General features: G+C 33.2%; 3 pseudogenes across 3 annotated transcripts; all 3 read left to right on the top strand.

Moving 5' to 3' along the window:
- Positions 1-6,082: 6,082 nt before the first annotated feature.
- Positions 6,083-7,170, top strand: LOC309658790 (PHD finger-like domain-containing protein 5A pseudogene; annotated as a pseudogene). The gene has a single exon. The product of its transcript is annotated as a PHD finger-like domain-containing protein 5A pseudogene (transcript).
- Positions 7,171-8,169: 999 nt separating this feature from the next.
- On the top strand, positions 8,170-8,685 carry LOC309658792 (non-histone chromosomal protein HMG-14 pseudogene; annotated as a pseudogene). The gene has a single exon. The product of its transcript is annotated as a non-histone chromosomal protein HMG-14 pseudogene (transcript).
- A 1,559-nt stretch (positions 8,686-10,244) lies between these two features.
- Positions 10,245-15,546, top strand: LOC309658783 (olfactory receptor 2T27-like; annotated as a pseudogene). The gene has a single exon. The product of its transcript is annotated as an olfactory receptor 2T27-like (transcript).
- The last annotated feature ends 5,113 nt before the right edge of the window (positions 15,547-20,659 follow it).

Below are 20,659 nucleotides of genomic sequence, written 5' to 3'. Positions count from 1 at the left end.
ATATATTTCAAGTGATGAAAGGAAAAAAAACCTACAACCAAGAATGCTCTAACCAGCAAGGCTCACTTCAGATTCGATGGAGAAATCAAAAGCTTTACAGACAAGCAAAAGCTAAGAGAATTCAGCACCACCAAACCACCATTGCAACAAATGCTAAAGGACTTCACTAGGCGGGAAAGAGACCAGCAATTTATAACAACCTTGTAAATATATAGATTGCTATATCAAAACCCCATGGGAACAGCAAACCCCAAAACTACAATAGATACGCAAGCAAAAAGGAAAAAGCAACCCAAACACAACACAAGAGAAAGAAGAACAAACAAAGCCTAAAGTTAGTAGAAGGAAAGAAATAATAAAGATCACAGCAGAAATAAATAGAGGCAAAGTAAACAATAGCAAATATCAATGAAACTAAAAGCTGGTTCTTTGAGAAGATAAACAAAATTGATAAAGTTTTAGCCAGACTCATCAAAAAAAAGGGAGAGGACTCAAATCAATAAAGTTAGAAATGAAAATGGAGACGTTACAACTGGCACCACAGAAATAAAAAGGATCCTAAGAGACTACTACAAGCAACGGTATGCCAATAAAATGGACAACCTAGAAGAAATGGACACAATCTTAGAAAGGTACAACCTTCCCAGACTGAACCAGGAAGACATAGAAAATATGAACAGACCAATCACAAGCACTGAAATTGAAACTGATTTTAAAACTTCCAAGAAACAAAAGTCCAGGACCAGATGGCTTCACAGGCCAATTCTATGAAACATTTAGAAAAGAGTTAACACCTATCCTTCTCAAACTCTTCCAAAATATAGCAGAGGGAGGAACACTCCCTAACTCATTCTACAAGGCCACCATCACCCTGATACCAAAACCACACAAAGATATCACACACAAAAAAAGGAAAATTACATGCCTATATCACTGATGAACATAGACGCAAAATTCCTCAACAAAATACTAGCAAACCGAATCCAACAACATATTAAAAGTATCATACACCATGATCAAGTGAGATTTATCTCAGGTATGCAAGGATTCTTCACTATACACAAATGAATCAATGTGACACACCGCATAATAAACTGAATAATAAAAACCATACGATCATCTCAATAGATGCAGAAAAGCTTTTAACAAAATTCAACACCCATTTATGATAAAAACTCTCCAGAAAATGGACATAGAGGGAACCTACCTCAACATAATAAAGGCCATATACGACAAACCCATAGCAAACATCTTTCTCAATGGTGGAAAACTGAAAGCATTTCCTCTAAGATCAGGAACATAACAAGGATCTCCACTCTCTCCACTTTTATTCAACATAGTTTTGGAAGTCTTAGTCACAGGAATCACAGAAGGAAAAGGAATTACAGGAATCCAAATTGGAAAAGAAGAAGTAAAACTATCACTGTTTGCAGTTGACATGATACTATACATAGAAAATCCTAAAGATGCTACCAGAAAACTACTAGAGCTCATGAATGAATTCGGTAAAGTTGAAGGATACAAAATTAATACGAAAAATCTCTTGCATTCCTATACAATAACAATGAAAGATCAGAAAGAGAAATTAAGGAAACAGTCTCATTTATCATTTCATCAAAAAGAATAAAATACCTAGGAATAAACCTACCTAAGGAGGCAAAAGACCTGTACTCTAAAAACTATAAGATGCTGATGATAGGAATTGACGATGACACAAACAGATAGAGAGATATACTGTGTTCCTGGATTAGAAGAATCAATATTGTGAAAATGACTATACTACCCAAAGCAATCTACAGATTCAATGCAATACATATAAAATTATCAATGGCATTTTTTGCAGAACTAGAACAAAAAGTCTTGCAATTTGTATGGAGACACAAATGACTGTGAATAGCCAAAGCAATCATGAGAAAGAAAAAATGAGCTGGAAGAATCAGGCTGCCTGACTCCAGACTATACTACAAAGCTACAGCCATGAAGATAGTATGGTACTGGCACAAAAACAGAAATATAGATCAATGGAACAGGAGAGTAAGCCCAGAGATAAACTCACACACCTATGGTCACCTAGTCTATGACAAAGGAGGCAAGAGTATACAACGGGAAAAAGAGTCTCTTCAATATGTGGTGCTGGGAAAACTGGACAGCTACATGTAAAAGAATGAAGTTAGAACATTCTCTAACACTATACAGAAAAATAAACTCAAAATGGATTAAAGAACTAAATGTAAGACCAGATACTATAAATCTTTTAGAGGAAAACAGGCAGGACACTATCTGACATAAATCGCAGCGAAATCTTTTTAAAGCTGTCTCCTAGAGTAATGAAAATAAAAACAAAAATAAGCAAATGGGACCTAATAAAACTCAAAATTTTTTGCACAGCAAAGGAAATTATAGCAAAACAAAAAGACAACCCACAGAATGGGAGAAAATATTTGCAAACAAAGTGACCAATTAGGGATTAATCTAAAAATATACAAACAGTTCATGTAGCTCAATATCAAAAAATAAGAACCCAATCAAAAAAATGAGCAGAAGATCTAAATAGTCACTTCTCCAAAGAAGACATAAAGATGGCCAAGAGGCACATGAAAAGATGCTCAACATCACTAATTATTAGAGAAATGCAAATCAAAATTACAATGAGGTATCCCCTCACACCAGTCAGAATGGCCATCATCAAAATATCTACAAACAATAAATGATGGAGAGGGTGTGGAGAAAAGGGAACCCTCTTGCACTGTTGGTGGGAATGTAAATTGGTACAGCCACTATGGAGAATAGTGTAGAGGTTCCTTAAAAATATAAAGTTGCCATATGATCCAGCAATCCCTCTCCTGGGCATATATCTGGAAAAGATGAAAACTCTAATTAGAAAAGATACATGCACTCCAATGTTCATAGCAATGCTATTTACAATAGCCAAGACATGGAAGAAACCTAAATGTTTATCGACAGGTGAATGAATAAACAAGATGTGGTATATATATATATATATATATACACACACAATGGAATACTACTTAGCCACACAAAAAGAATGAAATAATGCCATTTGCAGCAGCATGAATGGACCTAGAGATTATCATACTAAGTGAAGTCAGACAGAGAAAGACAAATACCATATGATATCACTTACATGTGGAATCTAAAATATGATAAAACGAGCTTATTTACAAAACAGAAACAGGCTCACAGACATATACAATAAACTTATGGTTGCCAAAGCATATGAAAAATTATCAATGAAAATATCTGAATCACTTTGCTGTATACCAGAAACTAACACAATATTGTAAATCAACAATACTTCAATAAAAACTTTTTTTAAAAAGAGTACGTTTTTCTTGTCTTTGATGTGCATTATTTTCACCAATAACCAGTGATAATTCAATTAACGTTTTTTTTTGTCACAGTATAGTCTGGAATACCTGTTCCATCTTCCACTGGCAATTATTGTACCATTCTATTGTCATCTGATCAGATTAGGAGATCAATTTCCAATTCCTATTTTTGAATTTCTATCTCCTAGTACATTTTTTGGCAAAAAAAAAAAAAAATGCTGTGTATAAAGCATTTGTATTATATTGTAAATAGAATTCACTCATTATTTTCCAGGTATAATTGATTTTACCATAGGAAATTAGATGCTTGTTTATATTTTAGAAGGGCTGGAAGAATGAAGGCAATTTTGGGGTGGTCTTAGAAACTCACTTGGAGGGTGCTACAAATCTCAGGATTTGTGTGATGCTCCTACAGATGGTCTCAGTCTCTAGCACCTATGTAGTATATTTCCTAGAAGCTCACCAGGAAGCTAATTAAAACTCATGTCTGCTTATACATCTGCCTTCCTCAGATAATAACGCCTTTTATTCTCTTCTATTTTTCAAATCATGTGTCAATTCCTCTCATTTGTAAATGTTAGCCATGAACCATACAGGTAATGGTATTCTGGGAAACATGGGTCGAGTGGATGCCAACCTAATAACAGAGAGCCTGGTATATGAAGATTGTTACTCATGTTAGAAGTAGTGTGATTTTTTGGACTTTATGCTTCTTTAATAGAAAGGAGATCTTACTGAATAGTCCTTATATTCCCAATTATTTTCATTGATAACAAAACTAGATTAAAACTTTGAGTTATCTTTAAAAAATTCTAAAGTATTATTGTGCATATGCTATTTTAAAGCCCAAAGGAAACTTTAAAAAAAGACTGAATTTAAGAGAAAAAAATATATATTAATTCCAAAATTGTTTTTACACTTTGCCCTTTTTAGTAATTATAATGCTAATAATTGGGGTTTTTTACCCTTTTTCTGAATATTTTGGTAACTTTTGCACAAATGAGCACAGTTGTGAAAGGAGAGATGGGCTTCCTAATTACATGGCTGTTGTAATGATTTTGAGGTGTGTTGAAGTCCCTCTCAAATGCTGATTTCTGTTGAATTTAGATTTTCACACTATATTTAAAATTTTTCTAAGTAGAGTAAAAAATTCTAAATCAAAACTTTAGTGATATTAAAGTTGTGTGGATGTAAAACATGGTGGCTATGATCACAGGCACTGAAGCAGTGTTATTCACAGTGCCTTACTGGTAGGGACATTAGCAGGCCTGAGGAGTTAATATAAAGATAAAGTACTTAGAATTCTGGTTGACACATAGAAAGTAATCAATAAATAATAACACTAGTTTGATATACAAATACACATTAGAAAAATCCAATGGCTAACACTACAACCAATACTACATCAAACGAATCTCACCATGTGACCTAACCTAACTAACCTCACAGTGTGACCTAATTATCCCCCCAGTAACTAAAATTCAGCTAGATGTATCATTCCCAAATTAAGCTCAACTTCTGAGAAACATTATATATGCCTCTCTATATATAGAAAAATGAGAATAATTTTGCAATTAGAGTGCTCAGGGTTACTTTAATAAGATATGTGCAATACTATCACAAATGTACAAAATTCACAAAGGTAGATGCATATTTCTAGTTGAAAAAGACCCAGAAACTTAACGTACATGGGTGATATAATATTAAGGAAATAGAGTCACACATGTAGTTCATTAAAAATATATGTTGGCTGTTACATAAGTCTCTAGTTTGTGTGTGTGATATGACCAGAAGGTAAAACAAAACTATATGGATCAATTCATAGTCCTAATTATATTTAGTCATAAAATTCAAGCTCAACTCCACATTGTGAAACTTTTATTCTCTGCTGTGCATCTTTCACTGTCCTAAGAAATTTGCAGTAATTAATTAACATTATCCTCACAAAACCCTATACATGCATCCTCTTATTATCCCATTTTATACATGAAAAACCAAAGGTCAAGTAACATATCTGAGGTCACTAAACAATGGTGAAGTCAGGAAAGAAGTACACTTGCTCTGGATCTTAAATGACAGATATTCTATAGTCACATCTATTAAATTCTGAACTGGGATATTGACATGGCAATTTTTGAACTGTCAAGGTGGAGGAATCTTGTGCCGATAAACAAATGATTATGAAGTTGACTGATATTATTGTTTGTTTCTAAGGGGACAGACTTATTTATTTGGGTATTTGAAGGACAACGGAATGATTATGCTACTGTCTACCTAAAGGAGGAGAGAGGCAAACAAGGGACATCTTCTCTGAGGACAGTACAGGTGGAATTATAAGTTGTCACAACTCATTATGGTAGAGAGATTTTTGTGGGCTATTTAACCTCCTTAGTTCATTGATAATGTATGGACCTGACATCAAGAGAAGATGAGTCACTCTGGATATTTCTATGTGCAATGCTTCCGTCTACATAAAGAAATTTCTGGTGATATTTTGAGGGAAAAAATTACAATTTATAGCTAGTATTTCTGAAAAAAAAATTGGATTTATTTGATGTCAAATAATTAGTTGAAAGGCTTGATGTTGACCAGGCACTTTTCTTTACAAGACACAACATCAGCCTTGTTTTGCGATACAGGTAAAAATTAAATTACAGAATAATTTATTCAAAATTGTAATTCAATATAAATAATAAGTGAAATAGAGCAGTACTTTTAAATACCAGATTTATGTACTTACCACATGTATCTGATGTGATATATCCTTCCATTAAAAAAAAGAAAAGAGGGTTTCCGGTGGCATAGAGGGAGCTATGGCTAAACATCACCCGGACTTGATCTTTTGCCGCAAGCAGGCTGGTGTTGCCATTGGAGGACTGTGTGAAAAATGTGATGGCAAGTGTGTGATCTGTGACTCCTATGTGCGTCTCTGCACCCTGGTGCACATATGTGATGAATGTAACTATGGCTCTTACCAGGGACGCTGTGTGATCTGTGGAGGCCCCGGGGTTTCGGATCCCTATTATTGTAAGGAGTGCACCATCCAGGAGAAAGATAGAGATGGTTGCCCAAAGATTGTCAATTTGGGGAGCTCTAAGACAGATCTCTTTTGTGAACGCAAAAAATATGGCTTCAAGAAGAGGTGATTGGTGGGCTGCCTCTTCCTCCCCCCGTCAAGCTGCTGCAGCTGCCAAGAGAAACGCCTACAGAAAGGAAATGGAGCACACAGAATCACCTGAATTGCCTATAGTACACTGGCACCTTTCCACCCTTTCCTCTCCTCTCACCCAGCCATGGTAGGAATGGAAAAAAAGATTCTTCGCAGAGCACTCTGGCAGACTGTACCACAGACAAATTAATAGATTGGTTCATGGCATTCCTTAAATTCAAGAAGCAAGTCTGTGTTAATCCACATAGAGAAGTTCTGTACACCAAAAGCTGCTAAAACAGGAATGATATATCATTTCAGTCTTCTGTTTGAGGAGCTGGCTGTGAGGCTGGTTGCAGTGAGAAACATGGCCTTGCAGCAGCTCTGACGGCAGCTGTCCTTGATGAAACATCTGCAGTGCGGTGGGGGCTCTCAGAACAGTCAGTGTGGGCATTTCATCTTGTAACACCCACCAGGTGGTGCTGCTTCATGTGATTTTTCTTCTAAAAATTGGTAACCCTTTCTGTTGCTATTGTATTCATAAAGTAGGTGTTTATTTTCTGGTAGTCAGCCCCTTCCCAATTTAATTTTAACTCTAGGAATTTTAGTCATCCAGGAATTTGTGATTCAAAATAAAGGTATTGGGATTCATTTAAAAAAAAGAAAAGAAAACCTTGGCTCAATTTTTGAATTAAAAAATATACATACCCAGAATGTATAGCCATTGAATATCTTTTAACATGGACAGTGGGATTTATCTATTTGCTTACTTACTTACTTATGTATTTATTTGCCTCTGAAGATTCAAATTAGGAATCTTTTTAAAATGTGTAAGTGTAAAACTTTTGACTTTATCAAAATAAATATAACAATTTAATATATTTTGTTGAAAAAAGATACATTAGGGAAAATGCATCTTTTACTCCTAGTCTTAATTAAGCACAAAGGACTGCATATTTGATATGCTTGTTATTCATAATACTTAAACAGTGTAAAAGGTAAGTACTTGAGTTAAAACTGGTTAAACTTTGAGCAGTTTGGATTTTAAGATCCTACTAGTTATTTCAGTTGAATAAATTGACTCTTCATGTAAAAAAAATCTATGCAGTTTTTTAATAAGTTGTCAGTCACATCTGTAAATGTGTTTTTAAAAAGTCTTCAGTACTTAAAATATTGAAAATATAATTGACATATATACACTAATATGTATAAAATGGATAACTAATAAGAATCTGCTGCATAAAAAGTTAATAAAATTTTAAATTAAAAAAATTTAATTAATTAATTTTAAAAAAAGAAAATATAATTTTCACCAAATTATGGACTATTATATAAACTATCATTTGTGGAAATCATTTGAACAACATGAGGTAAAATAACATTTTATATTAATACTAAAACAACAGTCTATGATTATGTCTACTTTCTTGCATGTTAATTTTCACTTTGGCGTGGGTAAACGGAACCAAATACTCACTTTATGTGGTCTTGGACTTCAAGAAATCACATACCAAGTTGTTTGGTTGTAAACAAGAAGAGTAGCCAATTGGAAGTAACTCAAAATTTCAAAATTCTTACTGAGTGTCTAAAGTCTTTATGGCGCTGTAATAACACTATCTGTTCGAGGGAGAACATCACACTAAGAGAGGATTAAAGATATAGAAGGGGCTCTCGGCGCGCCGCCGCCCGCAGGCACCCGGCACGCGCCCGCCCCGCCGCCACGATGCCCAGGAGGAAGGTCAGCTCCGCCGAGGGGGCGGCGAAGGAGGAGCCCAAGAGGAGATCGGCGAGGTTGTCAGCTAAACCGGCTCCTGCAAAAGTGGCAACGAAGCCAAAAAAGGCGGCAGGAAAGGATAAATCTTCCGACAAAAAAAGTGCAAACAAAAGGGAAAAGGGGAGCAAAGGGAAAACAGGCTGAAGTGGCTAACCAAGAGACTAAAGAAGACTTCCCTGCAGAAAATGGAGAAACTAAAAATGAGGAGAGCCCAGCTTCTGATGAAGCAGGAGAGAAAGAAGCCAAGTCTGATTAATATCACACACCCGGTCCTATCAGTGGTCCCTGTCTCCCTTCTTGTATAATCCAGAGGAATATTTTTATAAACTATTTTGTAAATGCCAGTTTTTTAGTAGCTCTAGAAACATTTTTAAAAAGGAAGGAATCCCACCTCATCCCATTTTTTAAGTGTAAATGCTTATTTTTAAGAGGTGAAATCATTTGCTGGTTGTTTATTTTTTGGTACAACCAGAAAATAGAGGGATATTTAATATGGGAGGCTTTGATTGTCTTGGGTGTCAGCTTAACATTCCACAGATGGGGGGTAGCTTTTGTATCCTATAATACAAAGCATACTAAAGGGCAGTTTGGAGTCACTTGTGCATTTAATGTCTTAAACACTTTAAATTACTTCTCTTCCCACGTTGTCTTTGGTAGAATTGTTTCCTAAAGCAAACCACTCACCCCTTGATCTTGGCTCTCCTGGGCAGAATTCTGTGCACTCTGTAACATCTTTGGTCGTGGTAGTCCAGTTCTTCTAGTAACTGTTAATGTGCTGTGAACAATTGACAATTTGAGTATGTAGTGTATATGACATTAAATTGTGAATTAGCGGTACTTACGATGTAACAGCATATCAATATTTGAAGATATTGGTACTTGATATCCTGTGAAGGAAAATTTGCCCCCACATTTTAAGCTGGAAAGTCACAGGAATAACTGTTCAGAAAAGAATCACAACTACATGATTTTTTAGGTTTTTGGTACGTGTGTTGAGAATTGTGTACAGATTGAAATGTCTGTGTACTGATCCTCAAAACAACCAATAAAATCTCAATTATGAAAGAAAAAAAAAGATATAGAAGGATAGCCTTTTAATAAATTACTTACTATTTTATAATTCCCTTACCTTATCTAGGTTACATATGCATCTGCCAACAGTAGTAACATGCACTACTGGTATAGGATAGCTGACTCTGTAAAATATACATTTTTATACTAAAAGATGCATTTATATTTAGAGACAATACAATTAATTTACCATCAGGAATTAAAATAGTGTTTTTTAAAAATTTTCTCATTGAAGCATTTTACTCACTTCTTTTCCTTCAAGCAAAGTGTATGTAACTTCATAGACACTGTTCAAAAAGACTTGGGATAAGAAGAGATGCCAAATAAATCCTGAGTGAAGGTAATCTTTTTTTTTTTTTTTTTTCCTAATTGAGTTGGCTTGTTTAAAGAAATTCTTGTTCAGGAGTCAATGCTGATTTTGGTGGAATTTCTTATATAGAACAACATATAAATGGTCCAGTTTCAAGCCATAAAAGCAAGTCACTATAGATCGTGACAGCCACTAACTACATTCTTCAAGGAGCAAGTCTAATTGTGTGAAATTTAATTTTTGGTATTATTGTGCTTTATTATGTCACAGTTTTGAGGGACACCTTGAAAAATGTAATGCCTGTACATAAGCAAATTACTTCTCAAATTGTACTTGAACCTATCAATGGAGCTTCTCTCCAGCTTTTTCTCTACAGAATAGGTTATTTTCTCATTAGATTAGGTGCTGTATGTTTTCTTACATCCAGACTTTTACTGAACTACAGCACAGATAAAGAAAATTACCAAGCCCACTGGCTAGAATAGATCAGTAACAGTCGTTTGATTGTTTGCTACTGTGTTTGTTTGTTTTTCATAGTATCAACAGTCTTGTGACTATGTGACCTCAGGATTTGGAATCTGACTCAGCAAGCAGCCTGTTTGAGCTTTTTTCTGTACTTTCTGGATGGTCTTAGATTGTCAGTTGTCAAATTTCAAAAAAAGTTCTTATACATTCTTTATTTAAAAACAGAACACCTTAAACCAATTTTGTTTTTAGAGAATTAGGTAACAGCTAAGACTAGATCAGAACACTTGCAAACATTTACATCTAATTATAGTTCTAGTTCCAGTACTCTATATCTGCACGTATTAGTTGATCTCTTTGAGAGCCTAATCATATTTTGAAAACAAAGAAAGTAATCCTTTGAAGACTGTTATAGTGGTCAAAATGACATATGTAAAACACTGAATAGATTTTGTGTAGGTGTACAGAAGATTACTTATTTACCTAAGACTGAAAACTTACTCAATCTCTAGTACTTGGAAATCAGAACTATGCAAGACCACGGAATGACTTTAAGTATGTGTAGGATATTTTTTATAGATAAATAGATAGATCTATAGAGATATATATTTAATTTTTTATTCTTTTAATTAAATTGTACTTAGAAAATTTCAAAGATTTTAAATACATTTCCTTCAAATACTGAAAGTGTCCAATCCTGAGAATTATTTATAAATCTGTCTTAAGAAATTTTGCTCTAAAGTTGTGAGAGTGACAACATTCTGTGATAAACACATATAATTAAATGTAGTCAAACCACATTATATATAAAATATATCATTGATATTGCTAAGAAGAAAATGAAAGTGACACATTGTAAAATAAGAGTGGTACAAAAATGGATAGAGAGAGGATCTAATGATTTTCGTAAACTCTATCCAAGGTAATGAATTAGGATGGACAGAAGGGAGATATGGAAAAATAGGACCACTGGGACTGACTTTGTTCTCCTGGGACTGTTTTACCACATCCAGACCCCCAAGCTACTTTTTACTTTCATCTTCCTAGTTTTTCTTGTGGTCCATATTGTCAATGTTATGATGGTGATTCTCATTTGGTTGGACTCTCACCTCCATACTCCTATGAAATTTCTTCTCAGTTAACTTTCTTTGATGGACCTCTTGTATATCTCTACTCTTGTCTGGAAGAAACAACATTTCCTATACTAATTGTGTAATTCAGCTCTTCCTGTTCATGACTCTTGTGGGAGCAGAGTGCCTTCTCCTGGCAGTCATGGCTTACGACCGCTATGTGGCAATATTCCATCCCCTCCACTACTCAGTTCTCATGTGCCCTACAGTTTGTATTTTCATGGTGGCTGGCACTTGGCTGGATGCACTTCTCAATGCCTTCATCCATGTTGTCTATGTTCTGAATCTTCCTTATTGTGGCTCCAGGGAAATCCATCATTTCTTTTGTGAGATCCCAGCTCTCCTGAAAACTTGTTTGTGCTGACACTTCTCTTTATGAAAATGGTCTTTTTGTCAGTGGTGTTGTATTTCTCCTCTTTCCAATATCTGCCATCATGGCTTCATATGGGCAGATTCTCTACACTGTTTCGAGATTAGGATTAAACATGGGGATAAGGAAGACTTTGGCAACGTGTTCTTCCCATATGATTGTGGTGACTCTCTTCTGTGGAATAGTCATCATCAAGTATTTTCCTCCTCAAAGCTTATCACACTGCTGAGCAGGACAAAGTGGTCTCTATCTTTTACACTATCCTCACTCCCATGCTCAATCCCCTCATCTACAGTCTGAGAAACAGAGATGGCTGGAGCCCTCAGGAAAGTCTTCAGAAGAAAAGTAACCTTACGAAGTTGATATCTATTGAGAATAGGAAAAGAAAGGATAGACCTTAGTTACAGAAGGATTTCACTGTAACAGAGATGAGCAATATACAGCCAGCAAATGGTACTTTTCTGTAGACATCTCATGGCCAAACCACTTCACCCTATCCCCTGTGGACTACTAATGAAACAGAGCATGGCTTCCTGCTATGCCTCATAAGATCTTCACAAATTTATTAAGAAAAATGCCATGTCAGAAGTCTGCCAGTCGACAATCAATATAAAAAACAACTCTTTTTTTTTTAATTAGGGAAGAGAAAAAATGTGAATCCTAAGTAGTATTGACTCTATACTACATTTTAAACTAATTTTCCCTAAACCACTGTATTGTAACAATATTTGTCAATACTTATAATACATTGCTCAGAACTTTGTTTTCCAATTCTTATGACAACATATTTAATTTTGAACATATTATTCAAGTGTGGCTCACAAACACAAAATTTTCTTCTTGTTCTTACCACTTTATATTGGAAGTTATGTTGTATGTTTTTTTGTTTTGTTTTGTTTTACTAATTTCTAGAACCACAATAGTATAGCTTTGATAATATTTATCTAATTATCTATAGTAGTTTGACTTTAATTATAGCAGTCTATTTAACTATTTTTTAAATTTATCATACCATTTCCTTCCAATTTATAAACTTCTTTCTATGAAAGGTCCCCCTTCATGAAAAATACATTTTTCTTGCTAAATCTTCAAAAGTGAAAATAATGGGTCCAAGGGAATAATTATTTTTTGATGTTTTTTTCTTATCAAATTGATGAGTCATGTACATTTATAACATAACAAATAGATATGTATATGTGTGTGCATAGTTTATGTGTATACAAACCAATTCATAAAATTGGTATATATGATTTTATGCTTTTTATTTTATTGAGTTTGTAAATGATGAGTCCTCATTGTAATGCAATATATATTTATTCATTTAGTTTCAATTGATTTTGAAAACTTTTCTTGTGTGTGTGCTATATTAACATTCTTGTTTTGGATTTTTTTCATGCTACACTTACCCATTTATTATTTCTGATCTTTATATTTTTTACATATTTGACTTATTGTATTTGACCTTTAACAATTTATTTTTAAAAATCCATTAATTCTCTTATAGTTCAATGCTGTGGCCATAAATTACACATTTGAATTTATACAACTTTCACTGAGTAATTTTGGTTATTAAGAAATATTATCACTCCACATAATTTGTTTTGTACTTTCATTTATCTTTTTACTGGTTGTTTTTGTCTTTTAAATGTAAATTAGAATTACATCTTCAACTAGATTAAAAATATTTTATCCTTGTGTCTACATATAGTCCTGCAGCTGTATTTAATAAGCAATAAATTGTCTCTCATTCTGAAAAGATACTTAATTAGATATTATGTTCTCAGCTAGACCTGATTCACCACAGCAATGAAAGTAAATATAATTGTTTTCCAGAGATAACAACTGTTCTCATTCTTATAGTTTTATAATATACTCTAATATTTGATATTTTTTTATCCCTGCTTATATTTTTAATAAACACACTCTATTAATTGCATGATAATGGGTCCTATGGAGATTTTCAGGCGTAAGTAATGATTCTTCAGTAGAGAAAATCTGACAGGAGATGTTTAATAAATAGAGCAAAAATAAACTGAAATGAATGTAAAAAGTGTGCATGTAAAAATTATTTCTTTGTATTAGGTGACCATCTTTGTTCACTTACTTATTTAAAAGAGAATTATTTCTCTTATCTCACTTTTCTAGATAGCCAATATTTTCAAACTGTGATTTTTTCAGGTAACAAAGCACCAGAATTTCATAAACTAATATACATTAAATTGTCCCAGTATTTCAGTCACCCTATAGATAAATGTTTTACCTCTCCCATAGGTTTAACCTACCCCATAGCATATCTGGACTCTCTACTTCAGGAAAATGAACTATACAAATTGGGTATATTGAACAGATAACCCCTTGTTGCAATATTTCTGGTAACCACACATCTGTATATTCAGAAAATACATCTCCTTCATTTTCATTGTCAGGGTCTTGACTTGTCTGTCCATCACAGTATCCTAACCCTTAGTGATATGTACAAACATGTAATTCAGGCCCAGACAATATTGCTCCATCTCTCTGGCCACAAATACTGACCCAGCAATGTGCATACATTCAAATCAGGATCACCCATTCTCTTCCTTTCGATTTTTGGAAGTTAATCTAGTTTGCAAATCAAGAAGCCACAAATTTCTCTTTCAGGTGAAATATTCAACTTAGCAAAGACTTCTGTTACTCTTCATAGTGTTTGAAAACCCATTGAATCAATATTTAAAATTAGTTGTCACATACAAATATTAATACTAATAGAAAAATCCCTAGATTTTGAAATAACAAACATACATTTTCCCATGGATTATCAGATGGAGCTGAGCCACTCCTGTGTTTCTCAACCAGGAATGGCTTTCTACCATTGGCCACCCTTCTCAACTGTACATTTTCATTTATGTGCATTAGCAGACAGGTCTCTGTGAATACTGAATTTGCTATTCTTTTAAAGAGAAGACTTTACTATGTCCTTAGTAACCGTTCATATAGTTTAGGGAGTGTTACTACATGTATAACGTTAAGATTTTTGATACCTATGTACAAGAAGACTGAAATTGTATATGGATTTATAATCCATTTACCAATGTACAAGAATGTGCATTCTCCTTCCTGCTTTGCTAACGTTGTCCAGTTAGTTAACTTAAAAAATATTTTACTTACCTGGTACCAATGATGAGAAATTTTTTAATGCATTTTTCTACATTTTAACATTGTGTTCTTGAACTTAATCAGTCTTTATATTAGAGTGTTTGTATCTTTTTTGACAGATTATTTTTTTAACATTGAACATATTAAATTATTTCGTATGCATATGAGAAATTGTGTTTATTTTTTCTGCTACCTCATAGTATTTCATGTGTCAGAATTTGGAAGTAGCAGAGATAAAAGCACTGGATTACAAAAATAGTAAGTTGTGTTTATTATGCATATAAAAATGGTTTATTACCTAGGAGATTTTAAACTAACAATGGAACGAGGCTCAGAGGAATCTTGTTATAAGACAGCCTATAGAGTGTGAGCACAGAGGCTGTTTATTATTTACAGTGATTGGTTATAAAATTAGAGCTTTCCAAGAGGTAGATAGAGGATTGGTTAAAGTGGTTACCTCATAGCTATTTGGGGGAACAGTTTGTTTTGGTTATGATTTCCAGAGGCATTTAAAAGAAGTGGTCTATGATAAGTTTTGCTTGCTGTGCAGAATAAGCTAAATTAAGTTTTGCTTGTATGTCTTAATTGGTTTTGCCTGCTCAGGTAATTTTCAAATCTGGTATCTATTTGTACTTGATTTTAACACTTGGTTTGACTTCAGATATGGGTAAAAGGCCACCAAAAATATATTTACAAATTATTACAAAGAAATAGCTTAAGAAATAAATAAATGTGAGCTTAAGAGATTCTCTTTTTACCCATAACTTAGATATAAAGAAAGAAGAAAATATCAAATCTTAAGAAGAGATTGCTAAAAAAAAAAAAAAAAAAAAAAAGAAGAGATTGCTGAGTTTTAACTATCATTTTACAATGCCACCACTAAGTGCACACAAAAAAATTATATGCATTCATGCTTAACAGTGCGGGAACTTAATTGTATTTAAAATGTTAACATTTAATCACACTCTGAGTCATATCATGTAGGATGACCAGTGTTCAACATATGTTCAAACTAAGATTTATCTCTCTGGAGAGTATTTTGTTCCATTTAGTTTTGAGTATCTTATTGTTAATTTGTTTGGGTATGTTTTGAAATTTCTCTTCTCTAATTTGGATGTTGACACATCTGCTTTTGCTATTATTTATTTTTGTTTTATAAAAGGCTATTTACCTAGGTACAGCTTAACTGTGACCCTTTCATTTTTATATATTGCTTTGAATTAACTCCTTAGTCCATAGATATGTAACTATGCCATTAAAAGTTATTACTCTTTTACTAGAAAACTTTTACAGAGAGTGTTTTTAATTTTTAAGATGTTGACAACTTTAAACTTCAAATTTTTACTTGGGAGAAATGTTCACCATGTTTCTGTCTATTCATGCAGTTTCTAACTTTATAGTAAAATAATGTGACATGAATTATAATAATTTATTGAGAATTTGGATAAAATAAACAATTCATTTTTGGTGAATATTTCTTAGATGTTAGAAAATATACAACTCCCATTATTTTACAAAATGCTTATGATTTATTATTCATTTTGTGTATCACTTAAAACAAACTTAATAATTAGATAATTTAAGAATTTATCATTTATTTTGCCTTATTTTTCTGCCAAACACAATTTGGTTTAACTCAATGTCTCCCACTTGAATAAGCAGTTTTTACTATGCACATTTAATATGTTACATGAATTATTATTTACAGATAAATATTATTTATATAAATATTTTTACAAACTGATAAAAAAAATATAACACCATGGAACCACAATTCACATCAAGCATTAGAATTATATTGATACACATAATACTTTGTATATTTATTCTTAGTGGGAACACCTCCCCTTTCCCATACATGTAATGGTTACACTAAATCTTATGTAATTATTTTCTTTCTTTACAAAAATTATCAGTATTATTTGCAATGCTAAAATGTTCACCACTTTTATTTACCATTGTATTGTCAGTCCTAGACAGAACAGCTAGGAAAGAACAAGAATAAAAGGCATCTTAATTAAAAAGGAAGAAATAGAACTATCATTATTTGCATATGACATGATTTTATATATAGAAAACCTTAAAGACTCCACCAAATACTATTAGAAATAATAAACAAATACAGTAAAGTTGCAGAGTACAAAATGAACAAAAATCTGTTGCATTTATACACACTGATGATGGTATAGCAAAAAGAGAAAGTAAAATCCCATTTACAGTCACAACAAAAAGTATAAAATACCTAGGAATAAATTTAGCCAAGGAGGTGAAAAACTTGGTCACTGAAAACTATGACATTGCTGAAAGAGATTTAAGAAGACACAAATAAATGGAAAGATATTCTATGCTCGTGGATTGGGAGAAGTAATATTGTTAAAATGCCCATAGTATCTACAGATTCAATGCAATTCTTATCAAACTTCCGAGAATATTTTTCAGAAAAACAGAAGCAAAAATTCTAAAATTTATATGGATTCACAAAACACCCTGAATATACAAAGTAATCCTGAAAATAAAAAGAACAAAGCTGTAAGTATCACACTCCCTGATTTTAAGCATATTACAAAGCTAGAGGAATCAAAATAGCATGATATTGGCCAAAAAACCAGATATACAAATAAATAAAACAGAATTGAGAGCTCAGAAATCAACCCACACATATATGGACAATTAGTTTATGATGAAGGAGCCAAGAACATAACAATGAAGACAGGATAGTCTCTTTAATAAATGATGTTAGGAAAACTGGACAGCCACATACTAAAAAATAAAACTAGACAACTATCTCACACCATATACAAAAATCAACTCAAAATGGATTAAAGACTTGAATATAAAACCTAAATTTTAATTTTTAACCAAATATAAATTGAAAATATATGTATCTATTCTGTCTTTTTTCCTTCTATTTAACATTTTGCTTGTGAAATTTTCCCCAAAGTTTTTATTTTAATTATAATTTATTTTTTACCTTTATAAAGCTTTATAGCATTAATATACATAAATTATTCAACTTTCAAATGTATTGGACTTTGGAGTGTTTTCTGTTCTTAACTATTGTGAACAACTTCACTATCAATACTTGTATACATATATCTTGGTACAAATAAACATGAATTTTAAAAAATTATGCCTGTGAGTAGAATTGCTAGGGAGAAGGTATGCACATCTTAAAATTTATGATGTGTATTAAATTTCTAAGGTTACCATAAAAGATCAACACACACTTTGATGAATTAAAACAATAGAAATTTATTCTCTCACAGTTCTGTAGGCCAGACATTCTATTTCAAGTTTTTTGACAGGGCCAGGCTACATGTAAAAGTTCTAGGTGTCTATCCTTCTTAGACTCTTTCAGCTTCTGATTGTTCCTCATGTTCCTTGGCTTGTGCAGCATAACTCCAATCCGTCTTTTTCTTCACATGGTCTTCATTCCTCTGTACATTTTAATTTGCTTTTTTCTCTTATAAAAACATTACTCATTTGATTTAGAACCCACTCTAAATCCAAGATGATTTCCTCTTAAGATCCCAAAGTAAGTACATATGCTAAGCCCTACTTCCAAAGGTCCCATTCTCATGTTCTGAGAGAACATGAATTTTGGGGCGACGTATTTCAACCCACTATACTAGGTACTATCAAACCAGTTTTCTAAATTGTTTTACTAGTTCAACACATCCTAGCATGAGTTCCTTTTATTTCACAACCTTAAAACATGCATGATTTTTAAAATAATATATTTCTGCCCATATAGTGAGTGTATTTGTATGATATTGTTGCTATTTATTTTGCCTATTTTTGATTACTAGTGAAGTTGTGCAATTCCTCACATGTTTACTGTACGTTTTTATTTCATTGTTTCAGAGTTGCATTTTAAACAGTTTGCCTCTTTTTATTTTTTTATTCTTTTTTAAGTTTTTAATTAATTTTTATTGGAGTATACTTACTTTACAAAGTTGTGTTAGTTTCTTGCTGTACAGCAAAGTGAATCAGTCATACATGTACATATATCCACTCTTTTTTAGATTTCCTTCCCATTTAGGTCACCACAGAGCACTGAGTAGAGTTCCCTGTGCTATACAGTAGATTCCCATTAGTTAAATATTTTATACATAGTAGTGTATATATGTCAGTCCCAATCTCCCAATTCATCCCATCCCCTTCCCCCCTTGGTAACCATAAATTTGTTCTCTACATGTGTGACTTTATTTCTGCTTTGCAAATAAGTTCATTTCTACCATTTTTCTAGATTTCACATATAAGTCATATTATATATTTTTTTTCTCTTTCTGACTTACTTCACTCTGTATGACAATGTCTAGGTCCATCAAGTCTCTGCAAATGGCACTCTTTCATTCCTTTTTATGGCTGAGTAATATTCCATTCTATATATGTACCACATCTTCTTTATCCATTCCTCTGTCAGCTGCTTCCATGACCTGGCTATTGTAAATAGTGCTGCAATAAATATCAGGGTGCATGCATCCTTTCGAATTATGGTTTTCTCAGGATATATGCCTAGGAATGGGATTGCTGGGTCATATGGTAACTCTATTTTTATTTTTTTTAAAGGAACCTCCCTACTGTTCTCCATAGTGGCTGTACCAATTTACATTCCCACCAACAGTGTTGGAAGCTTCCCTTTTCTCCACACCCTCTTGTTTGTACATTTTTTGATGATGACCATTCTGACTTGTGTGAAGTGATACCTCACTGTAGTTTTGATTTACATTTCTCTAATAGTTAGTAATGTTGACAATTTTTTCATGTGTTTGTTGGCCATCTGTATGTCTTCTTTGGAGAAATGTCTATTTAGGTCTTCTGCCCATTTTTGGATTGGGTTCCTTGTTTTTCTTTTGATATTGAGCTTCATGGGTTGTTTGTATATGTTGGAGATTAATCCCTTGTCAGTCGCTTCATTTGCAAATATTTTCTCCCATTCTGAGGGTTGTCTTTTTATTTTGTTTATGGTTTCCTTTGCTGTGCAAAAGCTTTTGTTTCATTAGGTCCCATTTGTTTATTTTTGTTTTTATTTTCATTACTGTAGGCAGTGGGTCAAAAAAGATCTTGCTGTGATTTATGTTAAAGATTGCTCTGCCTATATTTTCCTCTAAGAGTTTTATAGTATCCAGCCTTACATAAAGGTCTTTAATCCATCTTGAGTTTATTTTTGTGTATGGTGTTAGGAAGTGTTCTAATTTCATTCTTTTATATGTAGCTGTCCAGTTTTCCCAGCACCACTTATTGAAGAGTCTGTCTTTCTCTAGTGTATATTCTTGTCTCCTTTGTCATAGATTAGGTGGCCATAGGTGTGTGGGTTTATCTCTGGATTTTCTATCCTGTTCCATTGATCTATATCCCTGTTTTTGTGCCAGTACCATACTGTTTTGATGACTGTAGCTTTGTAGTATAGTCTGAAGTCTGGGAGCCTGAGCTAATCTCCCTTAACATGTATGTGCCTATCTATGTGTGGCAAATACTGATAGAACTGCAAGGAGAAATAGGTGAATCCACTATCATAGTTGGAGTTTTAACATGCCTGTCTCAGAAAGGGAAAGGTCCAGCAGGCAGCAAATCAGTAAGGACTTTGTTGAACTCAATAACAGCATCAGTCAACTGGATATAATGGATATCTACTGATTACTTCATACAACAACAGCAGAATACACGTTTTTTACAAGCTCATATGGAACATGAAGCAAGATAGACCACATTCTGCAGTGTAAAACACACATAAGCTAAAGAAAAACTGCATATTAAATCCAAAGTAAGCAGAAGAAAATAAATAATTAGAATCAGAGCAGAAGTCAATAAAATTGAAAATAGAAAATCAGTAGGAAAGGTCAATGTAACCAAAAGCTGGTTCTTTGGAAAAAATCAATAAAACTGATAAGTCTCTACTTAGG

This window comes from Balaenoptera physalus, assembly GCF_965194825.1.
Source record: "Balaenoptera physalus genome assembly, chromosome: 3".
Classification (NCBI taxonomy): domain Eukaryota; kingdom Metazoa; phylum Chordata; class Mammalia; order Artiodactyla; family Balaenopteridae; genus Balaenoptera; species Balaenoptera physalus.
The sequence above is the reverse complement of the archived record's forward strand: the minus strand, read 5'-3'. Positions and strand labels throughout refer to the sequence as shown.